This window comes from Somniosus microcephalus, chromosome 7 (genome assembly GCF_052327205.1).
Source record: "Somniosus microcephalus isolate GS21.2 chromosome 7, FLI_Smic_1.0, whole genome shotgun sequence".
NCBI classification, from domain to species: Eukaryota; Metazoa; Chordata; class Chondrichthyes; order Squaliformes; family Somniosidae; genus Somniosus; species Somniosus microcephalus.
The window spans coordinates 75684115-75700572 of NC_140993.1; the positions used below are offsets into that span (position 1 = coordinate 75684115).

The following is a 16458-nucleotide window of genomic DNA, read 5'->3' on the forward strand; positions in this document are numbered from 1 at the left end:
AGGATGAATAACAAAGTTGTGCAGCATGCAGCAGACAAAGATAATCACTAAATTGTGATTTGATTTTATTACCCTCGCACCAAATTGAGATCAACTGATGATTCCACCATAACAATGCAAACTACTTGTTGAAAAATTAATAGCCTCATTTTGAGTTTCATATCTAGAACCATCATTTTATTTTATTTTTTTGCCTTAGAATGCAGCCATTTTGATGACATATGGCCAATTTTGAATTTCTTCCCTTATTCATATTTGTAATGGGAGTTCCCATGTAGATAGAAGCAATGCTATTTTTGGTACTGCTGATGCACACACAAATATATAAAAGAATTTTGTGTGCCAGTTGCAAATTCTCTAATTATTTTATTGTTCATATGCTTTCAGTACAAGATAAAGTTAGTAATATTTGGCAGTGAACAATGAAAAGAAAAACAAACAATTTTGATTCACTCTGCACCACCCACCCGCCCCCAATGTAGGTCAAATCCTTTGATGTTTTTCTCCAGTTCTTCAAGAAACAATATTAAAACAGTCAGTTATTATAAGGAGACTGGCCATAGCTGCCATTAGGCCTCCCATCACATTTTACCAGCTGCCAACTTCAGCAGCAGTTTGCCTGTTGTCAGTGAAATACTATTACGTCAACTAAAATAACACAACAGTATTTTTACCACAGTTTTGGTTCTTCATAATGGCTTTGGTCCCTCCAGCAATTTTGGGTGGGTGTGCCCAGGTGCTCCAAATAGTGACAATGTCTACATAACACTGTGCACCCAGAAAGATCAGAAGGCAGAGAAATGTAGCTGGGCATGCTCAAAGGCCAAAGACTGATATGATCTTGTTTCTGCTCAGAGATGACAGTTTCATGCTAGGCTGTTTACTGATATCCTTTGTTGTGCTTGCAATCAAGAAAAGGGATGATGGCACTTTAAAAGAAATCAGAACAAAACATCAAAGTAACACAGCAATAGGGCATATCGTTAAACCTAAACAGTTCACTTAACCTTAATGGACCAATTAGCGTAGTCATTCGGAGTTGTATTTCAACATCTAGCCTTCTGGGTATATGGAATTCCCCACTAAAAAGCTAAAATATTCTCAAAGAAATAAAAGATCACATGAATAATGTAAAATTGCTGCATATTTTGTAACGCTTCCAGTACAGCATGTCATTTGGGTACGATAGCACCAAAACCACATCAAAGAGCATGGGCCTGAAAGGGACAGGTGAATTTCAAACAGTTCTGGTTGAGCTTTGCTCAATTCCTGTTGTAACTTTGGTTCTTTTATTTGAAGTAAAGAAGATGTACATTTACTGCTGTAAGTGTAAAATAAACTTACAAATTACTTTTGATTTTATAGCCTTTGGTGTGCAGTTTGCAATAGTTATATTACTTCTAAATCCCTTGGAACATTTAATGTATCTCATTCCATTTTTGACTTTTCATCAGAAAGCTTGAAAATAAATCATATTCTTGTAAGAAGCATGTTTCTGTTGCACAGAGAAACATGACCTTTGAAATAAATCACGCTCTGCATACTGACCCCATTATTTTGTTGTCTTAAAATGCACCACGAACAAGTACTATGGGATGCACTAAATGAATAAAACAAAATTGTTTTGCCACTTACTGTATCAAGTGAAATTTGTCTTTATTAGCATTAGGGACTCAGATGTGGTATCATGTAGCACCGCTAACTGTGTTAATCAAACGTCAAGGTTTCTCCGCACCCTTCTACCGCTTTTTCTCACATTCCGCATCTCTTTCATATCGGCACCGATTCTCACTTTCGGCACCAGAAAAGTTCTGTTCCATCCACAAGCATAGCTTATATCCCCACTCCAACCTTTCTACCTTTTTTAGCCTCCTACACTGTTCCAACTAAGACTAGGTGATGGACCTACTGTGTATTTCCGTTATTTTCTATTTTAAATGTTCAACGGCATTTACTTGTGTAATGAGAGCTCATATTGAGAAAAATTATTGGTGGGTTTCATTACTTAAATGACATTTCAGCTGAGTATGATGTCTTACAGGCTGACATCATATTGGGCCAGTGACAAAGTGTTGATGTTTTTGCCCTTGTTATTTAACATATGTCACTATGATTTAGTGATTAGAATAAAGTGCATATGTATGGTTAATAGGGATTTAAACTTTATATGGTCTAGATTACCTACTTTCTTTGGACAAAAATGGCAATATTCTTCTCACTCTATGCAAACTCAGTTTTCTCTCTGGTATTAGACATATGTATCCTTTCCATATACCAAATAAATCATTCACATATTCTGTTCTAGAGTGGAGCATAGTTTCAGGAAAAAGTCATTTATTTTACCCTTATAAATTAATAACTCAATTTATGAGACTGTTATAATCTAATTATTATATATGTGGCTATTTTATTGTTTTTCAATGCTTTAAAATGATAACATACCAATTGTACATTAGATAGAACATTCTGTTTCAATGGCCCAGAAATTCGGGTCTCCACGGGTGAGTACGCACGGGGTACTCGCCCGTAAACCCAATGGAAGTGCCGGTTTCCTGCATGCACTGTGCATGCGCGGGAAACCGGCACTTCCATTCCCCTGAACGAAGGGGTTCAGAGGTCGAACGCGTGCGCAGGAGAGGCTGCGCGTGCGCATTGAACTTATGTTTTTTTTGCAGGTTTTCCCGGGAGGGTAAGTCTCCAGAAGTTACACATATAAAAAGCAGTTGCAAGGCCTGCTTTTTAGAAGGTAAGTGGTGAATTAATTAAAATTAAAACATTTTTTCCACAGGTTTATTATTTTTAAATACTTTAAAGAAAGGTAAGTTTATTTTTAGTCCCGTTAGAAAATAAAATTATTTTTTTCAAAAATTTAAATTATTGTTTAAAATAGTTATTTCATGTAATTTATAGTTTATTTAAAAAATGTGATTTAAAAAAAAAATTATTTGAAGATTTAGTGATGTTTTGGGGCTTATAGTATTTATAAGTTTGACAGCCCTTCCTGTCAAACTTATGAATGAAGCATTCACTGCTACCATTGGCTCTCCATGGCCCATGTGATCCCAGGGGATGCATTGAACTAACTGCGCCCCTGGGATACACAAGCACTGTGCGCTGGCAGTTGGAGGAGGCCCAGGATCGCAATTCCACGGGGGCCCACAGCTCAACGGCCGGCGCGCTAGGTAAGTGCAGGTCGGGGGCTTGCACCCGCGGGAAGCCCCCGGCCCGAATTTCTGGGCCATTATTTCTGGTAATAATAAATATTCAGGAACAGGAAAATGCCATAAGGGCCAAGAAGCTATGTTCCTTTTTCATATGTAAATTAACACCAGGGTGAGGGCCCAGGGGCACTGGCAAGTCCTATCCGCCCCCACCCCCCACCAAAGATTCGGCGCCATTGTCACAGTAGAGGAAAATCCAGGCTTTCATCCAGAGAAGAATTTGCGTTTTATACCTTCATCCAAGACATTAGTGGCCTAAAAATTGCTGTCAAAATAATGCTGTTATTTATGTGCAAATGCCACATCAACTTCAGGCGAGGGCAGATGCACGATTAAATGCAGAAATCGGAAAGCTGCTGTCGGAGTTGCACCACTCCGCCGTTAGCTTTGTGAAAATGGCATCTCGCTCCTGCCTCACCGTTTAAATGCATTGAGCGGCATGAAATTCCTGTACTTGCTCTGTCGTAAACTCGCTGCAGAAAGTTAGGTCAAGTCATTTCAAGTCTAAGTACCCTTTTAATGATGTGATAAGTGTTAATTATTGCCAATCAACCTCTTGGGCAAATTAACTAGTGTGGAGTATCATTCCTTCAGGTTTTAAATTGCTGTTGGAGATTTCTAAACTTATTTGTTCTGTCTCTTTTTTCTCTTTCTTACTCCAACCTTTCTTCCCCACTTTATTTCTGTATCTGATTTGGCATTGAATTCACCCACTCTAACTTACACGTCCTTGTTAGTCTTTGCACTGTTAATTTCGGAATCCTACAAACTGATTGGTTAAGGAGTTACACAGTTGCTTGCACTGTTCACTCAGATCCCAGATGCCCTGTAGAGGGCGCTGTGCTGTTTCCATCTCACTTTGCCAGCAACTTGCAGGGCAAAAGTATTAAATGGGCAAGGACAAGTCTAACTAACAGTGGGTGCTGTTTGTTGGCCTGCCACAGCAATTTGTGGACCATTATATAATAAAAATGAAAAAAGTCCCAATATCTTCGACTGATAACCTCACTCTAGGCTGAAAAGAGAACTCAGTTGTTTATCTCAAATGGGAAAGTGACCTCGAAATTCTCTGCTTTACCTTTCCCCTGGCCAGAATAACATGGTTTGCAGGTCATCATAATTAAATGGTTAAAGAATTAATAACCTATGAAAAGAAATGCAGTCATCATCAGTTAACAGCCTAACTGTGCATGAACATTTATCCAGCAGCAATCATAACATGATCGAGTTCAAAGTAGCGTTTGAAAGGGATAAACACGAAACAGTCACTAAGATTCTAGATTTAGGTAAGGCCGACTTCAATGGGATGAGGCAGAGACTGTCCACAGTAAACTGGGCAAATCTGTTAATGGGTAAAACGACAGAAGATCAGTGGGAGATGTTTAAAAAAGATGATACAGAACCAGTTTATACCCCTGAGGGTCAAGAGCTTTACTTGTCAAAAAAAAAAGCCATGGATGACTAAAGAGGTAAGGGACAGCATAAAACGAAAGGAAAGGGCATACAAAAATGCAAAAAATAGCACAGATCGAATGGCGAATGGGAAAGATACAAAGAACAGCAAAGGGTCACAAAACAGATAGTAAGAGCTAAAAAAGGGAGTATGAAAAGAAACTTGCAAGGGATATCTAAATCAATATGAAGAATTTTTATAGTTACATTAAGAAAAAGAGGGTGGTCAGGAGCAATGTTGGCCCCTTAACAACTGATAACAATAATATTGTCAATGACAATGGGGAAATGGCGGACATGCTGAATAATTACTTTGCATCAGTATTTACAGTAGAAGAGGATAGCATGCCGGAAATTTCAAAGAAACTAATATTGAATCGGGGACAAGGACTCAATAAAGTTAATGTAGGTAAAACAAAAGTAATTTAAAAAATGGCACTAAAGAGTGACAAATCCCAAGGACCAGATGGTTTTAAAGGAAGTAGGTGAACACACATAAGATGCTCCAACTATAATCTTCCAAAGTTCTCTAGATTCAGGAACCGTCCCTTTAGATTGGAAAATTGCACGTCACTCTGCTTTTTAAGAATGGTGAGAGAGGGAAACTATGGGATTATAGACCAGTTAGTCTGACATCTGTTGTGGGGAAATTGCTAGAGTCCATAATTAAGGATTGGGTGACTGAACACCTTGAAACTTTTCAGTTGATCAGAGAGAGCCAGCATGGATTTGTGAAAGGTAGGTCATGCCTGACAAACCTGATTGAATTTTTTGAAGAGGTGACTAAAGCAGTGGACAGGGGAATGTCAATGGATGTTATTTATATGGACTTCCAGAAGGGATTTGATAAAGTGTCACATAAGAGACTGTTATCTAAGGAAGAAGCCCATAGAACTGAGGGCAAATTCTTGACCTGGTTAGGAAATTGGCTGAGCGGCAGGAGAGAGAGAGTAAGGATAATGGGTAGGTACTCAAATTGGCAGGATGTGACTAGTGGTGTCCCGCAGGGATCTGTGTTGGGGCCTCAACTATTCACAATATTTATTAACGACTTAGATGATGGCATAGAAAGTCATATATCCAAATTTGCCGATGACACAAAGATAGGTGGCATTGTAGGCAGTATAGATGAAAGCATAACATTAGAAAGGGATATTGATAGATTAAGTGACTAGGCAAAACTGTGGCAAATGGATTTCAATTTAAGCAAATGTGAGGTCATCCACTTTGGACATAAAAAGGATAGAACAGGGTAAAAAGCTAAAAACAGTGGATGTCCAAAGAGACTTGGGGGTTCAGGTACATAGATCATTAAAATGTCATGAACAGGTGCAGAAAATAATCAAAAAGGCTGATAGAATGCTGGCCTTTATATCTAGAGGACTAGAGTACAAGGGGGCAGAAGTTATGCTGCAGCTGTACAAAACCCTGGTTAGACCACATCTGGAGCACTGTGAGCTGTTCTAGGCACCACACCTTAGGAAGGATATATTGGCCTTGGAGGGAGTGTAGCATAGGTTTACCAGAATGATACCTGGATTTCAAGGGTTAAGTTACGAGGAGAGATTACACAAATTAGGGCTGTATTCCCTAGAATTTAGAAAGTTAAGGGATGATCTGATTGAAGTTGTCAGGATATTGAGGGGTACAGATAGGGTAGATAGAGAGAAACTATTTCCGCTGGTTGGGGATTCTAGGACTAGGGGGCATAGTCTAAAAATTAGAGCCAGACCTTTGAGAAGTGACATTAGGAAACACTTCTAACACAAAGGGTGGTAGAAGTTTAGAACTCTCTTTCGCAAATGGCAAATAGAAACATAGAAACATAGAAGATAGGAGCAGGAGTAGGCCATTCGGCCCCTCGAGCCTGTTCCGCCATTTAATGAGATCATGGCTGATCATCCAAATTCAGTACCCTGTCCCTGCTTTCTCCCCATATCCCTTGATCCCTTTAGCCTTAAGAAATATATCTAACTCCTTTTTGAATATATTTAATGAATTGGCCTCAACTGCCTTCTGTGGTAGAGAATTCCACAGGTTCACCACTCTCTGGGTGAAGAAATTCCTCCTCATCTGTGTCCTAAATGGCTTACCCCTTATCCTTAGACTGTGACCCCTGGTTCTGGACTACCCCGCCATCGTGAACATCCTTCCTGCATCTAGTCTGTCTACTCCTGTTAGAATTTTAAAAGTTTCAATGAGATCCCCTCTCATTCTTCTGAACTCTAGCGAATATATGCCTAATCGACCCAATCTCTCCTCATATGTCATTCCTGCCATCCCAGGTATCAGTCTGGTGAATCTTCGCTGCACTCTCTCCATGGCAAGAACATCCTTCCTCAGATAAGGCGACCAAAACTGCACACAATACACAAGGTGTAGTCTCACCAAGACATCCTTGCTCCTGTACTTGAATCCTCTCGCTATGAAGGCCAACATACCATTTGCCTTCTTAACCACCTGCTGCACCTGCATGCTTACCTTCAGCGACTGGTGCACAAGGACACCCAGGTCTCGTTGCACTTCCCCTTTTCCCAATCTATTGCCTTTCAGATAATAATCTGTCTTCCTGTTTTTGCCACCAAAGTGGATAACCTCGCATTTATCCACATTGGGCAGATGCATGGCAAATGCAGTATAATCACCCAACCTGTCCAAATCATACTGGAGTTTCTCTGCATCCTCCTCACAGCACACATGCCCACCCAGCTTTGTGTCGTCTGCAAACTTGGTGATATTACATCTAGTTCCCTCGTCTAGATCATCTATATATATTGTGAATAGCTGGGGTCCTAGCACTGATCCCTGCGGTACCCCACTAGTCACTGCCTGCCACTCGGAAAAAGACCCATTTATTCCAACTCTTTACTTCCTGTCGGCCAACCAGTTCTCTATCCAAGACAGTACCTTATCCCCAATCCCATGTGTTTTAACTTTGCACGCTAATCTCTTATGCGGGACCTTATCGAAAGCCTTCTGAAAGTCCAAATACACCACATCCACTGGTTCTCCCTTATCTATTTTACCAGTTACATCCTCAAAAAATTCCAGTAGATTAGGCAAGCATGATTTACCTTTTGTAAATGACTTTGTCAGATCCTGTCACTCTATTCCAAGTGCTCTATCACATTTTTTATAATGGACTCTAGCATTTTCCCCAGTACCGATGTCAGACTTACCAGTCTATAATTCCCCATTTTCTCTCTACCTCCTTTTTTGATGCTAGATCAATTGTTAATTTTAAATCGGAGATTGATAGCTTTTTGTTAACCAAAGGTATTAAGGATGGGCCAAAGGCAGGTATATGGAGTTAGATCAGAGATCAGCCATGATTTTATCAAATGGCAACAGGCTCGATGAGCTTAATGGCTTACTCCTGTTCCTATGTTCCTAAAATAATATGGTGCCCATGTGCATAAGAACAGATCAGGTGATATTTAGTGTGTCACCCCATAAATCTATGCTGTCTTGCACTTGTAGTTCATTTCCCTTATGGGATGGAAAGTAGGGAACCTCAGCAATGCTTATATCATCATCTCTGCTACTGGGGGATTAAGAAGTTTGTAAAGCTTGTGATTGTATGTGACAGGACTTGTAATCAGCCAGCCATTTTGGTAGGAGTGGAGGTGTTCTTTTGAATAAAAACTTTAGATGCGAATCAAATGTGAGCAGTCATTTGAAATCAGGCTTTGGTACGGGAAATAGACATTTCCTTCCTGAATACTGCTGGGTCAATATGCAATACTGCATGTCCTCAGATTGCTTTACTGTTGTCCAGCTCCATATCGTGCCTCAGCAGATAGTGAACAGATTAAATTTGAGTTTCCTTCCATGTGGATCTCACCCTTAGATCTTGACTTCAGTAGTATTTATTCTTTCACCTAAAAGTTAACAATCCTCAGAAAAAGGTCATAGAGCGACTTGCCATTCAAGGGGTGGTGGCTAGGGTTTGGTGTTTTTCAATTATAAATTCTACTTCATTCAAACCAGATCAACAGTTCACAGAGCAAATGTGCTATAAGTCTGAGGTCCCACACTTCCTGGGGCCCTGAAGACCGGGATAGCCATCTGTGGTTATCAGAATGATTGTTCCAAAACATGCTACTCTCTTTGGAAATAGTACTCTAACCTTCGCTTTGAGTTCTGCCAAACAGTCATCATTTTCAAACAACCTCTCCTCCACCTCAGACATCTGTTGTTCCAGCTTTGAAACAGTATCCTCCAACTCTTAAACATCTGTGCTCACAGCTGCAAACATCATACCTCCTGTTTCAAGAACTATAGTCTAGAAATTACTGTTGTTCTATTTGGGAGTTAACTGCAGATTATTAAGAGATATTTGGGAAAATTCCTGCCTGCCTTTTCGTCCCCAATATTACTATTTGTAGTTTTATGTGTAAGCTGTGCGCTGAAAATCATTACCATGTAGAACAGCAGTTAAATGGTTTAAGTGGGCATTTAAACCTCCTGCATTTGTACAGAGGAGAGCAGGTCAGGGGTTTTCTCTCCCATTTTGCTGTAGAATGGAGGCTGGTAGACTGAGAATTGCAGGATTCAAGTTGGACCTGAAAAAGTTAGAGGTGAGGAGTTAGGGTATATAAATACTTCCTAAAAAAATATAAAATTCAACACTCTTTGCCACACACCTGGATTGAGATGGCTACTGTAAATGCTAAGCTTATGTCATGTGCGATATATCATCTTGGTTCCTCAAAGTATCCTGGGGAAGACTGTTTACATGAAATACTGACTGATCAAGTCCCTTGAGAAATGAATTGTCAGGCTTGAAGACCGACAAGCTACACTGCACACTATGTGCAAAAAAAGAAGGCCCCAAAGTTCCACACAGTCCGTCCGGTCTCCCACTGCAGCTTTGGCGGGGCCCTCAGGAAAAAGGCAGACACCCAGTTGCTCTGTGTCGCCACCGTTTCCAGGAGTTTCCATTTTGTCTTGGAAGCGGCAGAACTCTGATTTGCTTTTATTGGGCAAGTAATAGCCAGGGAGCGGAGTCAGTAGCAGGGACTCCCTAAACAACAGTTCATGGTCTAGAAATTGGTTCATGTCGGCTTGCCTGGCATGATCCCAGCACCAGAACGGATAGGCGTGAGGCACATCTGATATTGGGCCCTGTGCCTCATTTAAAGGAGATGCATGCTGGGCTTAACCAGGCAGCTCGACGGTGAATTGACATTGGATTTTGGGCTGCAGTGTCGCTAGCAGTGGCCCTGAGCTACATCCTGTGAGTGGGGGGAGGCAATTGGGAGGGGGCCGGCAGAAGCCGGCAACGGTCTTTGGCACTGCAGTGGAGCCGGGACATGGGCCAAATGGTCTGTTTCTGTGCTGTAAATTCTATGTAATTCCTTACCTTTCCTCCATAATACAATAGTTTCATTCTCACTCGTCATCATTCATTGTAGGGAACTTTCTGTCAGCGAAGACTCTGTGAAACAGCAGCAGCTCCCTTCTGAATTCTAACATGTAAGAATATTCCTCAGCTGCAACAGCAATTTTATCGGGGCAAAATCAACCCATTATACGTGCAATGCGTGAAGGTTAGAATATTGTGGTCACCCACTTACCAAGGAATAGTCCTGGAAGTAACAAGCAAAACAAGGCTAATGCACAATATAGGCACTATAATGCACAATGAGTTCAATACTGCAACACCAATTTGGGATGAGGAAAACAAGCAGGAGTCTTGAGAAATAATGAACTCCTCAAATTGATGGCCAATAATGCTAAATTGCTGCCAACATTAAATTTAAGCAACACAATTTCTAGGTTCATATCTCTCCCCGATTGCTGAAATAAGCACCCAGTAAGTTGTTCCCATCACAGTCACTGTTAAATTTGGTAATTAAGTTGCCAATGGCATTAGTAGAGATTTTTGGTGGATATTCACAAGGTAACAACATAATTACAGATGAGTAAGGCCATTCTGCCCATCATAATTCATTCAACCAGTGAGATCCTAACATCCACCCACTGTACCATCCAATTGCTTCTTAACTGAGTCCAGGGTTTTTTTCCTCCACTACTCTATAGAATCATAGAATAATAGAATGATTACAGCACAGAAGGAGGCCATTCAGCCCATCAAACCTGTGTCAGCTCTCTGCAAGAGCAATTCAGCTGGTCCCACTCCCCTGCCCTTTCCCCGTAGCCCTGCAATTTTTTTTCCTTCAGGTACTTATCCAACTCCCTTTTGAAAGCCACGATTGAGTCTGCCTCCACCACCCTTTCAGGCAGTGCATTCCAGATCATAACCACTCGCTGCGTAAAAAAGTTTTTCCTCATGTCGCCTTTGGTTCTTTTGCCAATCACTTAAATCTGGTTCTCGACCCTTCCGCCAATGGGAACAGTTCCTCTCTATCTACTCTGTCTAGACCCCTCATGATTTTGAACACCTCTATCAAATCTCTTCTCAACCTTCTCTGCTCAAAGAGTACAGCCCCGGTTTCGCTAGTCTATCCACATAACTGCAGTCCTTCACCCCTGGAATCATTCTTGTAAATCTTTTCTGCACCCTCTCTAAGGCCTTCACATCCTTCCTAAAGTGCGGTGCCCAGAATTCGACACAATACTCCAGTTGAGACCGAACCAGTGTTTTATAAAGGTTCATCGTAACTTCCTTGCTTTTGTACTCTATGCCTCTATTTATGAAGCTCAGTATCCTGTATGCTTTTTTATCCTCTTTCTCAACCTGCCCTGCCACCGTCAATGATTTGTGCACACATACCCCCAGGTCTCTCTGTTCATGCACCCCCTTTAGGATTGTACCCTTTAGTTTATATTGCCTGTCCTTGTTCTTCCTTCCAAAATGTATCATTTTGCACTTTCCTGCATTAATTTTCATCTGCCACGTGTCCGCCGATTTCACCAGCCTGTCTATGTCTATAACTATCCTCCTCACTGTTCACTATACTTCCAAGTTTTGTGTCATCTGCAAATTTTGAAGTTGTGCCCTGTACACCCAAGTCCAAGTCATTAATGTACATCAAGAAAAGCAGTGGTCCTAGTACCGACCCCTGGGGAACCTCGCGGTGTACATTTCTCCATTCCAAAAAACAACCGTTCACCACTACTCTCTGTTTCCTGTCACTTAGCCAATTTTGTATCTATGCTGCCACTGTCCCTTTTATTCCATGGGCTTCAACTTTGCTGGCAAGCCTATTACGTGGCTTTATCAAATGCCTTTTGGAAGTCCATGTACACCACGTCAACCGTATTGCCCTCATCAATCCTCTGTTACCTCATCAAAAAACTCAATCAAGTTAGTTAAACACAATGTGCTTTTAATATTTCAGGGTTTTTTTCTATATCCTTAATAATTTTATATATCTCTATAAGATCACCTTTCAAGTCAAAGTCTACCTCATAACTTAGATACAACACTGGGATTCAGCTGTGTGGTTCTTTGCATTACCTCCAGTGCTTGAATGACTCTCTTGTTTGTTGACACCCAGAACTGGACACAGTATTCAAGGTGTAGTCTGGCCAAAGCAATTTAATCATTACCTCTGCTGACTTATATTGTGCTTTGGCTATCTATCTAGTTAAGCATCCTATTAGCTTTGTTGATTGCTGATCTGCATTATTGGACATACTTAGTGTAAAGTCTGTGGGTTGTTTAGTTAATTAATACACAGACTCCAAGAGTAACTTAAATCAGGACTTTACTATTCGAAGGTCAGGGCGAATCTGCCCAATAACTCCTGGCACAACACTTATATACTGGTGTGGTCACCGTCGGTATTACCGTATACAGAAGCCAAACAAAGTAGTGCCACACCTAAAATAGTTATCTTAAAGGTGAACGGTTACATACAATAGTTCTCTTAAAGGTAGACGGGTACATACACTACAATCCTCCCTTTTTAGCTTACAACATACTTATTCCCCATTAAACATAACATATAATCAACTTCATGTAAAACAATTCACAGATATAGTCTCTGCGGGAAACAGTTCACAGATTCAGTCTCTGCGGGAACAGTTCACAGATTCAGTCTCTGGTCTTGACTCAGTCCGAACAACATCTCTGTGGTGTAGCCGGTTCCCATTTCTAGCGTGACTCATCCAATAGTCTTTCCCTTGGCTTAACAGCTTGAACTTCCGTCCTGCTGAACCAGCAGTGCTGACTTTTACAAACAGCTGGACTGCCTTGGTAATTTTTCCTACTTTCCAACTGATTTGGCCCCCTTCGTGGGGCCCACGTGCATGATCTGATAGAAGTGATAATGATTTAGATGGTTATCGTCTTCTGCTTCGTCTTTTTCTTTTCTGCTTCTTGGAGACTCTCGGGGCTCCCTTATCCGCTGCCAGCTGTAGCGCCACCATCTCCCTATGTTCCTTAGACTTTAAGTGCTTCATCCTGATTTCTGCACTTTGGGAGTTTTCATCACAAGCTGGGCAGACCAAGTCATCGTAATATTCCGTGTCACTCAACAGGTCATGGTAATATTCGGTGTCGTCCTGAGCTAGTCTAGCGAGAGGGCCTGCTACTTCTTCCATACCCAACTGGACGTTAGCCGACTGTTGTTCCCTCCCTAGACACCTTTCCTGAAGAGACTTCTTCATGCGTTCATATTCATCCCGCTCTTCCTGGGTTTCCTGCAAATCCTTCACTAATGACCTCGTTTGTGATTTCAATACTTCCCCTTCCCTCGGGGATTGATTGATCAGGCTATTCAATCCTTCTACTGGAGCAGCTGTTTCAACATTCTGCTGTTCACATTGACGTGATTCAGCGTACTTTTGGCATCCCTGTAAAATCTGTGTTGCAACCTCAGCTATTTCCATAACTTTTGAGAGCTCCGAACTCCTTCCCTTTGAAGATTGAAGCTCGTGTTCAGATTGTTCCCATTGTAGAGTCTTGTCCTTCAGCATATGAAGGATTTGGCTGACCGTTAACTCTTCCACGGGAACCCTGTGGGTCAGAGTCTTCTCCATTTCATCCACCTTTTCCTCCAATGCTTTCACCTTCTTTTCCTCTTGTACTTTGGCTTCCAGCGCTCGGAGAAGTTGCGCCTTGATGCTCTCTAGCTCATGTTCAGAGGCCATTCTTACAGTCTCTGTGTTTCTTACAGTTCCCTTTTCTTCCACTGAACGGATTCCCAGTTGAATCTGTTCTTCAAGTTGTTGAATCTCGGTCATTGCCGCCCCATATTTGTCTTGGGTTTCCTTTAATATTTTTATGAGTTCTTGTACATCTTGTCTTTCATGTTCTGCCATGTCTTTCACCTCTAATTTCTCATCTATGGATGGAACTTCTACCGATGAGTCTGTCTTGGCCTTGAGCTCATCAAGAATTTCCTGCAGCCTTTGGACTTCTTGCTCATGTTCAACCTTCAGTTGCTCATATGCTTCCACTGAAACTAGCTTTTCGGAGGTTGCCGAGTTAACCCCTTCCAGAATTGTAGCCTGGGCCTGTTCATACTGTTCTTTCAACTTCTCACACTCAGCTTGTAAGGAGTCGTAGAGAAGAACTGGAATAAAATCCTGGCTTCCTGAAGATTCCTCTTCATTTGCTTCTTCCTGCAAATATTCTAACTCCTGAACAGCATAAGGGAGATGTGATCGGTAATTGGTCACGATGGCTCTATGGTCGCTCTCTGCTTGAGCTAGCTGCTTCTGTTGTCTTTCCAGATTCTCCCATTCGGTGTCATAGAACTTTTTCATTGTTTTCATCTCTTGTACGAGACGGTAACTCAATTGTTCTAATTGTTGTCGTAATTTGAAATAAGTTTGAGTCCGAGCTCGGTGTTCTTCCGTCATGGATATGTCCGTAACTTGAACAGGCTCAGAATTTTCTGTCAAACTAGGTTGTCGTTGTTCGGTGGAGTTCTGTTCTGAAACTTTGTTCTTCTCTGGAGCATAAGCCTTTATGCATGCCTTCGTTTTTCCAACCTTCGTCGGCAAGTCCATTTCAGCCTTGTCTTTCATATTTGGGTTGGTCTTATCGTCATCCGTTTCAGAATCTGAGCTGATTGTCTGCACCGAGTCCTCACTCGTTATGGCTTTTAGATAGTGCCATTCCATGTCTATTTTCTTGATCCACTCCCATCCTAGAAGTGGTGGTCCTCCCTCATGTAGTACGTATAAGTTCATTCTTGGGTGTTCTTTACCCCTATCTCTCACTTTGACTCTTATCTTTCCCATGGGGTATACTTTATGCCCCGTGTATGTCTGCAATACGAACTTGGTATCTCTTAAGGGTATATGTGAGAATAGCCGGTGGTAATCCCTTCGATTTATGACTGATAGAGCTGATCCAGTGTCCAACTCCATTTTCACTTGGATTCCAGCTATTTTTAGCATGACCCAGATAGTTTGTAGGTCAGCTTCCTTACTCACATTGTGAATTCTCAGACTACCCAGCTCCTGGCCGTTTGGGTCTGAGTCTGAATTCTGTTCGTCTGAACTCTTCTCAGCCACCTTGTGTACCTTGTTGTACTTTTCCTGTGATGGCTTCCTTTGGTTGTTGGTCCTTTGGTTGTTGGTCTTCTTCCCTGACCGGCATACCTTAGCTATGTGACCCAGTTTGCCACATTTCCTACATTCCTGGTTCTTAAACCAGCATTGGTTCTGGTCGTGTGTTGTCTTCCCACAACGATAGCATTTTGTTGTTGTCGAGGTAATTTGATCCACACTTAGTGCTGCTGTCTTTAGCTGCATTTCCGCAGTTCCCTTCGCTGCGGCTTCGTGCGATGCTGCAATAAGGACAGCCCTGTCAAGTGTAAGGTCGTTCTCTTCGAGTAGTCGCTTTTGCGTTCCTTCCTTTGCCAACCCGCACACGAACTTGTCTCGCAATGCCTCTGTCAGATTCCCTCCAAACTGGCAGTATTTCGCTAGTCTACGCAGTTCGACCAAGTATTCTGCGTTGCTTTCGTCTTTCCGTTGCGTTCTCGCATAGAATTTGAATCGTCCCACCAACATCAACGGTGTGGGGTTCAAGTGATCCTTCAGAACAGCCACAATATCATCGAAAGTCTGATCCGCCGGTTTAGCTGGTGATAGTAGATGCTTCAAGAGCCCGTATGTCTTCGCGCCCATCGAGTTTAGCAAGGTTATAGCTTTGTCAACTTCTTCTATTTTATTGGCCTCACAATAGATCTCGATGCATTCCACATACGTGGCCCAATCTTCTACCTCGGCATTAAAATCATTGATGTTACCACGCTTAGGCATCTTCCTCTCTTTCTGATAACACCCCGAATTATTTCTTTAACTTATTTTTTTTTTTCTAAGATGGCGGTTTTCCCGCGAAAATGGCGGTTTCCCGCGCTTATCTTCTCTCCCCGCCCACTTCAATGGCGGTTTCCCGCTTCTGTCTTCTTCCCCGCCTAATGGCGGCTTCCCGCGTTTCTTCCCTAGCGGGAGGGGTACACTTTCCCCCACAGGCGACGGCCGCTGGCTTTCAGATTCACAGCCTGCGCGTTGGCTTCAGTGCTTTCCCTTTTCTCGGCAAGGCAACCGGCGCTGGGTACACCCCGTTGACGGCGAACAGGTTCAGCCGTTGGGCTGGCTCTCGCTCAGTTCCCCTTGCTCGGGCTCGGTCTCTCTCCCGCTCTCTCGGCTCTACCGGCGCTGGGTACACCCCGTTGACGGAGAACAGTTTCAGCCGCTGGACTGGCTCTCGCGCAGTCTCCCTTGGTCGGCTCTGCCTCTCCCGCTCGCTCGGCTCTACCGGCGCTGGGTACACCCCGTTGACGGAGAACAGTTTCAGCCGCTGGACTGGCTCTCGGGCAGTCTCCCTTGGTCGGCTCTGCCTCTCCCGCTCGCT

The 16458-nt window shown here is 42.4% G+C and overlaps 1 long non-coding RNA gene across 2 annotated transcripts; it reads right to left on the reverse strand.

Moving 5' to 3' along the window:
- Nucleotides 1-383: 383 nt before the first annotated feature.
- LOC147114731 (uncharacterized) lies at nt 384-12170 on the reverse strand. Of its 2 annotated transcripts, none has more exons than XR_015078916.1 (3): nt 12100-12170; nt 9096-9238; nt 384-929 (listed from the first exon to the last, which is right to left on the reverse strand). It is a non-coding gene; the product is annotated as an uncharacterized LOC147114731 (long non-coding RNA). The 2 variants fall into 2 exon arrangements; XR_015078917.1 differs by lacking the exon at nt 12100-12170 and adding an exon at nt 10039-10233.
- Between the last annotated feature and the right edge of the window lie 4288 nt (nt 12171-16458).